The 12,583-nt window shown below is 39.2% G+C and overlaps 1 protein-coding gene across 7 annotated transcripts in view; it reads right to left on the bottom strand.

The window, feature by feature from the left end:
* Nucleotides 1-12,583, bottom strand: part of WDTC1 (WD and tetratricopeptide repeats 1) — a 74,542-nt gene that overhangs the window by 40,555 nt on the left and 21,404 nt on the right. The gene's annotated exons all lie outside the window — the stretch shown is intronic.

The following is a 12,583-nucleotide window of genomic DNA, read 5'->3' as shown; positions in this document are numbered from 1 at the left end:
GTCATATGGTAGTTCTATTTGTAGTTTTTTAAGGAACCTCCATACTGTTCTCCATAGTGGCTGTATCAATTTACATTCCCACCAACAGTGCAAGAGTGTTCCCTTTCCTCCACACCCTCTCCAGCATTTATTGTTTCTAGATTTTTTGATGATGGCCATTCTGACCGGTGTGAGATGATATCTCATTGTAGTTTTGATTTGCATTTCTCTAATGATTAATGATGTTGAGCATTCTTTCATGTGTCTGTAGGCCATCTGTATATCTTCTTTGGAGAAATGTCTATTTAGGTCTTCTGCCCATTTTTGGATTGGGTTGTTCGTTTTTTTGTTATTGAGCTGCATGAGCTGCTTGTAAATCTTGGAGATTAATCCTTTGTCAGTTGCTTCATTTGCAAATATTTTCTCCCATTCTGATGGTTGTCTTTTGGTCTTGTTTATGGTTTCCTTTGCTGTGCAAAAGCTTTTAAGTTTCATTAGGTCCCATTTGTTTATTTGTGTTCTTATTTCCATTTCTCTGGGAGCTGGGTCAAAAAGAATCTTGCTGTGATGTATGGCATAGAGTGTTCTGCCTATGTTTTCCTCTAAGAGTTTGATAGTGTCTGCCCTTACACTTAGGTCTTTAATCCATTTTGAGTTTATTTTTGTGCATGGTGTCAGGGAGTGTTCTAATTTCATACTTTTACATGTACCTGTCCAATTTTCCCAGCACCACTTATTGAAGAGGCTGTCTTTTCTCCACTGTATATGCTTGCCTTTGAGGAGAAATTTGAATGCTGAGAAGGAGAAGCATGCCAGGCACAGGAAAGAAAAAGTACAAAGGTAGGAACGGGCTTGGTATGCTGTAGATACAGAATGAAGGCCAGTGTGGCTAGAACATAGTGATAAAAGGGACAGAGTAAGGCAAGATAAGCTCAGGGAGGTGAGTAGAGGCAATATTCTAAGGGTGTCATATAGGCCATAGCAAGAAGCTTCATGAGGCCAGGAACTATGTTGTCTTATTTTCTGCTATATTCATCTCCCAGAGTCTAGAACATTTCTGGCATATCATAGGCACTCAATATACGCTTGAACATATGACTGAATTAATGAATGACTCCCAGGTTCTGCCCTCTGGTGCTTCAGAGCATAAGTTTACTCCATCATCTCAAGCAGAGGTTGGCACTTTTTCTGTAAAGAGCCAGACAGTAAATATTTTGGGCTTTGCAGGCCATACGGTCTCTGTTATAACTACTCAATTCTGCTGCTGAATTACTAAGGCAGCCATAGGCAATACATAAATGAATGTGTGGCTGTGTTCCAATAAAATTTTATTTATAAAAATAAGTGGCTATAGATTCAACCCAATCCCTATCGAAATCCCATCTGCCTTCTCTGCAGAAATTCACAAGCTGAACATAAACCTCATATGTAAATGCAAGGGACCCAAAATAGCCAAAACAATCTTGAAAAAGAAAACAAAGTTAGAAGACTCACTTCCCAATTTCAAAAATTACTACAAAGCTACAGTAATCAAAACAGTGTGGTACTGACATAAAGGACAGACATTTAGATCAATGGGATAGAGTTACGAGTTCACAAATAAACCCTTACATTTATGTAAGGTTAACTGATTTCCGACAAGAGTGCCAAGACAATTCAATGAAAGAAAGAATAGTCTTTTCAACAAATGGTGCTGTAATAACAATATGCACATGCAAAAGAATGAAGCTGGGCCTCTACGTGACACCATATATAAAAATTAACCCAAAATGGATCAAAGATGTACACATAAGATCTAAAACTATAAAATTTTTAGAAGAAAACACAGGTGTAAATTTTTGTGACCTTGTATTAGGCAATGGTTTCTTAAATATGACACCAAAAGCATAAGTGACAAAAGAAAAAAAATAATTTGAACTTCATGAAAATTAAAAATTTGTGTGTCAAAAGCACTCTCAAGAAACTGAAAAAACCCACAGAATGAGAGAGAAAATTTCAAATCACATATCTGATAAGTGTTTATTATCTAGAACATACAAAGAACTCTTATGACTCAATGATAAAATGATAAATAACAATTTAAAAATGGGCAAAGGATCTGAATAGACATTCCTCCAAAGAAGAAGATATACAAATGGCCAATAAGCACATGAAAAGAAGCTCAACATCATTAGTCATTAGGGAAATGCAAATCAAGACCACAATGAAATACCACATCACACCCACTAGGATGACTATAATAAAAAAAGACAGATAATAAGTATTGGTAAGGGTATGGAGAAACTGGAACCCTTGTACATTTCTGGTGGGAATGTAAAATGGTGGTGCCAATTTGAAAAACAGTTTGGCAGTTCCTCAAAAAATTAAACCTAGAGTTGCCATATGACACAGGAATTCCACTCTTAGGTATATAACTAAGAGAACTGACAATATATGTCCATACAAAATCTTGTACACAAATTGTTCATAGCAGCAGTATTCATAATAGCCAAAAAGTGGAAACAAGCAAAATGTCCACTGATGAGTGGATAAACAAAATGTGGTATAGCTACAGAATGGAATGTTATTTGGCCATAAAAAGGAATGAAGTATGATTCATGCTACAACATAGATAAATCTTGAAATTATCATACTAAGTGAAGGAAGTCAGATACAAAAAGCTACATATTGTATGATTCCATTCATATGAAGTGTCCAGAATAGGAAAATCCATAGAGAAAGAAAACAGATTAGTGGTTGCCAGGGGTGGAGCCAGGGGTAGGGGATGGGGAGTAACTGCTAAAAGGGTTTCTATTTTGGGGTGATGAAAATGTCAGGAGTTAGGTAATGGTGATAGTTGTACAACTTCGTGAATATACTAAAACAAAACAAAAAACAAAAAAATGCTGAATTGTACACTTACATAAAATAAAAATGAACTTAAAGAACTAAGTCAACAAACAGGTGGCAAATTGGATTTGGCCTGCAAGTCATAATTTGCTGACCCCTGATCTAAAGGATAGCTCTTGAAATCTCTCACAAAGTCAGATCTCTGCTCCATCTCTTTCTTTCAGGCTATTTGATGAACTTGTTATCTAATTTACTTCTCTCAACTGATATTGTAATAAAACTCTGACAAGTCTTTGTTAGAATCAGGTTACACTACGAAATTGCCCTGGTCTACCATACTAATTACATTAAAAAAGAAAACCAATCTAGTTTGATATGACTTGTTTCTAGTGAATTTATGCTCAAATTATACAAGAAACAAAAAAGCCATCAAGCCAGTTGTGAAGGTGGGACATATAATGTTTTCAACTTGTTTAAGGACAATATTAAGAAAACTAATAAGGCAAGAGAATAAACCCACCAAGCCAAGAACTATTTGTTAAGCCCTTTAAAAAAGTAGACACATGGTTGAGCTGGAAAGAATGTGAACTCTAAAGCCAGACAGGCCTGAAATAAATCTTTTTAATCTTATTTCTACCACTTATGTGACCTTGGAAGTGCTGTTTTACTCTCCTTATTTGTAAAGTGAGGTTACTTTCCTCTCCCTCTCTCCACCTCTCAGTGTTAATGCCTAACACCATGCCAAGAAATCCCACAAGTGGAAGAAATAGAATGGATCAAAGTGAGATTAGAACTTTAAGGTGGACTTTGAAAACCCTAGGGATGTTGAAAGCAAGTACCCCCTGCCTCCAAAGTGAGGACTGCAGGCCACAAACTGAAATCCCAGGATATTTGGCTCCTGTCTGGTTATGACAATAAAACTCACTGAGACAAGATGAGCTAGTGCATATAACTAAAGGGTGATGTGGAATGCTCAGCAAAGATGTCCAAGGAATATAGAGAAGTGGTTTGGTCTACATACCAGAACACCTTAGAATTACCCTAATCAACATTAAACTTAAATCCTCTAATCTCAACCTCCCTTCAGGCTCTCTTACTCAGTTGCTGCCACTACAACACTTCTTTATATTTTCTTAATGAACATTTTTAACTCTCTATTTTGAAACAATTTCAAACATATAAAAATGTACAAGAATAGTACAAAAACACCCATATATACATTTCCCCTATTTCATTAACTGCTAACATCCCTTTTTCTCACCCTTCTCCTTTCTCTCTCTCTCTACACACACACACACACACACACACACACACTTTTTTCCTGAACCATTTGAGAATAAGTTACAGACTTCAGGACCCTTTACATACTTAAATTTCAGTGTCAGGAAATTTGACACTGACAATTATTATTCAATATACAGTCTATATTCACATTTCACCAACTGTCCCAATATTATCCCTTTGATTTTGCTGATCTAGGATCCAATCCAGGATCACACACTGCATTTAGTTGTCATTTTCTTTTTAGTCTCCTTTAATCTGGAACAGTTCCTCAGTCCTTTGTTTTTTATGACATTGACATTTCTGAAGAATATGTCAGCTGTTCTGGAGAAATGTCTCTCAGTTTGGATTTGTCTGATTATTTCCTCGTGATTAGTTTTAGATAATGCATTTTGACAGAAATACCACCTAGGTGATTTTGTGTCCTCCTCAGTGCACACTATCAGGTGTCACCTGATGTTAAGGTGGTATCTACCAGGTTTCTCCACTCTAATGTTACTATTTTCCCCTTTGCTATCTGTGAGGAAACACTTCTACATTGTGCAAACATCCTGTCCACCGTCAAGTTTTCACCCAATGGTTCAATCATTCATTGATTATTCTTGCCTGAATCAATTACTGGTATGATGTGGTGTGACAGTTATAAAATGGTGATTTTTTCCAACTTTATCATTTCTTCATTTAGTGGTCATCAATCTACTAGAATGAAGTGCTTTTCTCTCTCCGCCCACCCACCCCCCTTCTTTCTCGCCCTCTCTCTCTTACCAGTGCAAAATCAGGTATTTTTTTATTCAGTGGGTTTTAATTCATTATTGTCATTATTCATCCTGATGCTCGACTTGTCATGGGTTTGGCCAGTAGCATGCCTTTCAAGCTGGCTTCTGTGTCCTTATGATATGTTCCTGTCATTTTTATTTCTTTACTTTCTGTTGATCTTCTGCCACAGGATGTTGTAGGCTCATCTCGTACACTCGCTGTCCCAGACCTGAATCAGTTATTCCTCCAAGGACCCCTGGTTCTTTCTAGTGGGGAATGGTATTTAGAAACCAGTAACTCATGGCTATTGAGGTATCATTGCTTCTGGACCCTTTCAGAAGACAGAGCTGGAAATAATATAAAAATTTATATTAAAATATATGTATTTTTAAACCATGAATTCAGGAATCCCCTGGCAGTCCATTGGTTAGGACTCGGCGCTTTCACTGCTGGGGCCCACATTCAATCCCTGGTCGGGGAACTAAGATCCCACAAGCCATGTGGCACAGCCAAAACAAACAAACAAACAACCATGAATTCATACAGATACTGCTAATTCCAATCCAATACCTCAGAGTTCTTCTTTTGCCTATTCCATATCTGAATTTCCCTTCTCCCACAGTGAGAAGGGAACAACATTGGTATATTATATCAATATTATAAATATTATATTTATTATATATTAACTGATAAATTTATCCCAACAACACTGACATATTTACTCATTTGCTCAATTCTACAACACACACAAAATACTGATAGTTACAGAATTGCTATAGGAATACCACTACAAATGACAAATTTACTAACTAGAGTTCAATCAAGATTTCTTTAGCTTGTCTTTAAAATACATACAAAGAATACTTATAGTCAAAGTACTGTGTCGAAAATCACTTGAGTTAGGTGGCATCCCTTTCCCCATCTCTGCTGACTTAATTTTACTTTTTGAATGTGTAAAACCTCAAAGTGGTTATAAAATTAAAAACTCTACAAAAAGGTCCAAAAGGGTTATTCCCTTTTCTCTACCTCTCCACTTTATGCCTTCTATCCCCTAGAGGTGACCAACTTCATTAGTTTCTGCTTATCCATTCTATGCTTGTGCTTGTAAAAATATGCAGGTACATATATAAATTCTTACTCTCCCTCCTTTGTTACACCAAACTTGGCAAAATTATATTAAAACAGCCCTTAAATATATGAAAAAGATATTCTATTTCACTCATAAGAGAAATGTAATTTAAAACTCTACTGAGATATCATTTTTCATCTTTTAGAATGGTAAAAAAATTCAAAAGCTTAACTCCCTAGTCTGTTGGTGAGCTGTGGAGAAACAGGCACTCTCAGGCATTGCTACCAGGAAGGCAAAATGGTGCAACTCCCACGGAGGGAAATTTGGCAATATCTAACAAAACCACATATATACATTTACTCTTTGGCCAGCACTCCCACTTCTAGGTTTTTACCCTGAAGATATATCTCTAGCAATACTAAAATACATATGTACAAGGTTATTCATTATGGCATTGTAATTACAAATTATTAGAAACAACTCTAAGAGCCCATACATGGGAAATTCACTGATTAATCTTGTTTTATTTACACACTAGACTACTATGCAGCTGTGAAAAAGAACTCTGTGGAGAATTCCCTGGTGGTCCAGTGGTTAGGACTCAGCGCTTTCACTGCTGTGGGCCTGGGTCCTATCCCTGGTCAGGGAACTAAGATCCCACAAACTGTGCAGCGAGGCCAAAAAAAAAAGAAGAACTCTATGAACTGATGAGTGATTTTCAAGATATATTAGTTAAGTGAAAAAAGACAATATATATCATTCCTCAATGATTCTTATCCTCAACAAGTCCTCCAAGTCCAGTCAGTCACTCTGTTCTCTCCTTACATGCTACCTCATGTCTTTACTTCCTTCTCATCCCCCTAAAACTCCATGATTCATTACTACAGTCATTCTCTTGCAACCTTCATCTGACAAAATCCGAACCCCACATAATCTTTTAGCTTTCCTGTATCTTCAACTTTCCCTTTCTCTACTGATTCTTTCCCCTTGGGATTAAACATGCTCAAGTTTCTCTAATCTAAAAAGTCCTCCCTTGATGCCAAATCCACATCTAGCTGTGGCCTTCCAGTTCTCTTCCCCTTCATAACCATACTGAAAGAGTAGTCTATACTGGGTATTTTTACTTCCTCACTTCCCAATAATTCCTCAACCCACTTCTAACTATACCACAAAAATGGCCCTTGCCATGGTGACCATGATGGCTTCCTTGCCCTAAATCAAAGGGACACTTCTCAGTCCTTATCTTACTTGGTCCCCAGTGGTATTTGATAGTGCTGACCACTTCGTCTTCAATGAAACTTTCTTCTTCTGGGTTCTGTGGCATGACCCTCTCTGTTTTCCTTCCTACTCCTCTAGTTGCTCTTTTTTTTTTTTTTTTTTTTAAACAATGCTTTTTTTAAAAAAATTAATTAATTAATTAATTAATTTTTGGCTGTGTTGGATCTTCGTTTCTGTGCGAGGGCTTTCTCTAGTTGTGGCGAGCGGGGGCCACTCTTCATCGCAGTGCGTGGGCCTCTCACTGTCGCGGCCTCTCTTGTTGCGGAGCACAGGCTCCAGACGCGCAGGCTCAGTAGTTGTGGCTCACGGGCCTAGTTGCTCCGTGGCATGTGGGATCTTCCCAGACCAGGGCTCGAACCCGTGTTCCCTGCATTGGCAGGCAGAGTCTCAACCACTGCACCACCAGGGAAGCCCTAGTTGCTCTTTCTCGATACCCTTTGCATACTCTTTGTCCACCTGGCCCTTATAGTGGTGTTCTTTATGGCTCTATCCTAGGCTTTCTTCCTACTATACACACTCCTCGAAGGCAATCACAACTCACTTTCATTGTTCCAATGTATATGCTGCTCACTGCTCCCAAATCAACATCTCCAGTGTGTACCTCATTCCTAAGCTCAGACCCAAGTATTCCAACTACCTGACTAGAAAGCACTAGACAACACATGGGCCTATAGCTCCGGAACATCCATAACCAAGCTTATCATCTTTTCCTTCAAACTTATTCCTTCTCCAGTGCTCCCTAACTCTGTGAATGATACTACCATTTACCCTGCCAAATAGAAACTTAACTTTCATCCTTGACTCCTCTCTTTTCCTAACTTTGCACATTCAGTCACTAAGAATTCTGTTAATTCTACCTCTTAAATGTCTTTCAAATTCACTGACTTCTCTCCATCGAAATTACCATTATCTAGGTTCAAGTAATCAATCACCTCTTCCGGAATCACTGACACCATCTCTTAAGTGGTCTAGCTGTCCATATTTTAAACTTCTGCAATCTTCATTTTGAAGCCAATTTTAATTAAAAAAACAAAAACAAAAACCTTAACTGTGATCATATTGCTCACATGGTAAAGACCACTTGATAGCTCTCCACTGCCCTTAGGATAAAATCAACAGTCTTCAACACAGCTTACAACATCCTTCATTATGGACATCCCAACCTCATCAACTTCACCTATCACCCTTCTTCCACTTGTATCCTGGGACCATCTGTCTCTTGAGCCAAGTACCCTCTACTCTCTCTTGCATCACTCATATGCTATTCCCCCAGCCTAGGATTTTTTTCTCTCCCTATCTCCCCCAAATCTACCTAGCTCCTCCCATCCATCTTTCAGGTATCAGCCTAGACTACATTTCTCTTAGGAAGCCAAGTTGAGATCTCTCTGGCACATTATGTTTCACTCATTTGTGAAATTTCTCAGAATAATGGTGGACATGTGAGGGAGAAGAGGTTGGGGTTGGGGAGAGAACAAATGTTTGTTGAACACTATGTTTAAGATTGAAGAAGTGTGATGAGAGTATAAATTGGTACAAACTCCATGAAAGACAATTTTGTTAATATTTATTAAAATCACAGATGGATATACTCTCTGACTACTAATTCCATTTGTAGGTATTTATTCTAAAAATATACACCCACATATGCCAAATGGTGTTGCAAGGAATAATACTGTACATACAAAAGACTGTAAGTAATCTACATATCCATCAACAGGGACAATTTAAATAAATTATGGTACACTCATACAACACAATACTCTGAAGCCATGAAAGAATTAGATATTAGAAACATCTTGGGCTTCCCTGAAGGCGCAGTGGTTAAGGATCCGCCTGCCAATGCAGGGGACACGGGTTCGATCCCTGGTCCGGGAAGATCCCACATGCCACAGAGCAACTAAGCCCGTGCGCCACAACTACTAAGCCTGCGCTCTAGAGCCCGTGAGCCACAACTACTGAGCCTGTGTGCCACAACTACTGAAGCCTGCGCACCTAGAGCCTGTGCTCCGCAACAAGAGAAGCCACCGCAATGAGAAGCCCGCACACCGCATCGAAGAGTAGCCCCCACTCGCTGCAACTAGAGAAAGCCCGCATGCAGCGACGAGGACCCAATGCAGCCAAAACTTAAAAAAATAAATAAAAAATACAAAAACAAACATTAGTTGATTTTACATTAGGCCTGGGTCTTTTACAGATGTATGACTTTGTTTTCAAAACAGTGACTTATGGGGCTTCCCTCGTTGCGCAGTGGTTAAGAAGCCACCTGCCAATGCAGGGGACATGGGTTTGAGCCCTGGTCCTGGAAGATCCCACGTGCTGCGGAGCAACTAAGCTCGTGTGCCACAACTACTGAGCCTGCACTCTAGAGCCCGCGTACCACAACTACTGAGCCAGCGTGCCACAACTACTGAAGTCCACGCACCTAGAGCCTGTGCTCCGCAACAAGAGAAGCCACCGCAATGAGAAGCCCGCGCACCACAGCAAAGAGTAGCCCCTGCTGGATGCAACTAAACAAAGCCCACGTGCAGCAATGAAGACCTAATGCGGCCAAAAATAAATAAATAAATAAATAAACAAACAAATAAATAAATAAATTTATTTTAAAAAAAAAGGACTCACTGAATTTGAACAATAAAATAAAGTTGACATTTGTTAATATCACTACAGATCTCATCAAAAAGACTTTTAAGAAGTACTGAGAGGCTATCAAGCTCATGGTGGGAGATACAAGTTTTCCTATATTCTTTTTTTTTTTCTTTGCTTTAAAGCTCAAATATTATCCTTGGCAACAAATACTGTCAGTTGTTCTTCTTGAAGTGATAGTTTACTTCATTCATTTCAAAGAAAATGTCTGCCAAATACCCATACTTGAATAACCAGTTTTCATCTGCTAGCCATTCTTTCAGATGGTGTTCCATGAAAAACATGTCCAGTTGAGCTTGCAACTCAAAACAACTGAAAAAGTGCTTTTCCTCAAGACAACTGTCAGAGTTCAGTATGCAGCAGCAGTACTTTATGGATTCTTCCCACCTCATAATACAGAATACTGAAGAGATCTGTATTTAAGGGTTGAAATTTAAAATTAATAAGTTTTTTTGTATTATTTTATTGATGTAAAAATCAAGGACATTTTAAGTAAGACTGGCTTTTTTGGGGGGGGGGTCACTGCAAATGCATGGGGTAAATAATTCAATGACTTTGATGCTACTTGCCTTGATTCACGCTAAAATGACAGTAGTTTTACCACTTTTTTTTTCGCAAATTTTTAAACGAATTATTATTTTTTTAGTTTTGTTTTGCAAATAATGTCTTAGTATTACTATGAAAGTAGTTTTGACCTCATGAATTCCCTTGAAGAGGTCATGGGGATCCCCAGGGGTCTGCAGACCACACTTTGAGAACTGCAACTATAGACTATTACGATGACTTTCCAGTTTTTATCCCAGTCTCTGCTTCTTTTTTCGCCAAACCTACTGGACCCTGTAACAATGACAGAAATGTCTTTGCACTTATCAAAGGCCAAGCCCTCTGCTTCAACTCTAAATCCTATCCCCTCCAACCTTCCCTAGGATGTGGCTCCTTCAGTTATTCTGTCCTAATCCTTTATCAGCAACCACTTTCTCTCTCATCAACATACAAACAACCTCTAGTATTTCTTCCCATTCTTACAAATCCCTCCTTTGATCCCAAAGGCCCCTCCAGCTACTGCCCCATTTCTCTGCTTCCTTTTGTAAACAAGGTCTTTCAAGAACTGTCAACACAACTCAATAAAACTGGAAAACAAAAACAAAAACAAAATAAAGTGATTCTGAAGGATGGCAGTGAGGGGAATAAAAAAAGCTGTCCTTCTTCTTCCAATCTCCTGAAATGATTCCTCATTGGTTAAAGCCAACAAGAAGATAGATGACAAGAGAGACTATTGATACATCTGTGCAAGTCAGCTGCCCAGGTAGTTAGCCGAAGAAAGAAAGGTGAGAAGTAGATGTAGAAAAGCAAGAGAAGGTATCTTTTACAGTTTTGTTAGGGGAATCACTGACCGAAACCACCCACCCTGGCCAGGGGCAACAGTAACCACCTGCATGACTTATCTTACAGCAGGAGATCCTGGTAAAGAACATGGAACAAGCTACCACCAACTGGAAGAATTCGGGAGAAGTCAAAAGGAGAGAGGAGACGCCAGTCCATATGTCCTACCAACCTCGCAGAATCCTTCACGCTGGAACCCATCTTGGCTGAGTGATGCTCACACCACCAGGAAGGACCCTGAGTCAGAATGATTGGCCAGAGACAACCTGGAAACTAACCCAACACCATAAAACCTGAGACTGTGAGCCACGTGTCAGAGCAATTCTCCTGGGTTCCCTTACCCTACTGCTCTCCACCCAGGCACCCCTTCCCAATACAAAGTCTCTTGCTTTGTCAGCATGTGTGTCTCCTTGGACAATTCATTTCTGAGTGTTAGATAAGACCCCACTCTCGGGCCCTAGAAGGGGTCCCCCTTCCTGCAACAGTTTACCCTTTTTACTGCTTACATCCTATCTTTCCTTTCATCTAGGGGAAAAGTTTGTAATAACTGACTAAATAGATAAATAAATTTTCATCACCCTCTTTAAAAAAATTTTTCTTTTTTTCCTGCACCGTGTGGCTTGTGGGATCTTAGTTTCCCAACCAGGGATCAAACCCAGGCTGATGCAGTGAAAGTGCCGAGTCTTAAACACTGGACTGCCAGGGAATTCTCTAAAAAAATTTTTTTAAATAGAGAGTTGTCTACTTGCTGTTGTACTCCTTCACCTCCAATTCACTTCTCAACCCCTCCAATTTAGTATCTATTCTCACCACTCCAATAAAACTGCTCTAGTCAAGACCACAGTCACTGTTTTGTCCTCACTTATTCAACCTCTCAGAAGCACTGAGTAGAACTGACCACTCCTTTCTTGAAATACTCTCCTTACACTCTCCTGGTTTTGTTTCCGTTCTACTTCACTGACTCTCTTTCGGTTAACTTTTTTTTATCTCCTTAGCTTGTAATCAATTTCTGAAAGCTGGAGTATCTCCAGAGCTAGGTCTTGGACCCTATTCTCTAAGGCTCCGTGGATCGCTGAAGTCTCCGGATTTCTCCCTATAGTCCAGAGCTCTCCCCTGATTAGGACCATCAACTGCCTACCTGACATCTCCACAAAGCTATCCAACAGGCTTTCAAACTTTACAGGTCCAACCCCGATTCTCTCACAAACCTATTTTTCTCCCAGTCTTCTTTCCATCTGCTCTCACTTCTCTAAGCCTCACAGGTGGCAAAGCTGGGATTTAAACTAGGTCTTTCTTTTTTTTTTTAATTTCATTTATTTATTTTTGGCTGTGTTGGGTCTTTGCTGCTGCGCGCGGGCTTTCTCT

The sequence above is a fragment of the Balaenoptera musculus genome, chromosome 1 (genome assembly GCF_009873245.2).
Source record: "Balaenoptera musculus isolate JJ_BM4_2016_0621 chromosome 1, mBalMus1.pri.v3, whole genome shotgun sequence".
Lineage (NCBI taxonomy): Eukaryota > Metazoa > Chordata > Mammalia > Artiodactyla > Balaenopteridae > Balaenoptera > Balaenoptera musculus.
The sequence above is the reverse complement of the archived record's forward strand: the minus strand, read 5'-3'. Positions and strand labels throughout refer to the sequence as shown.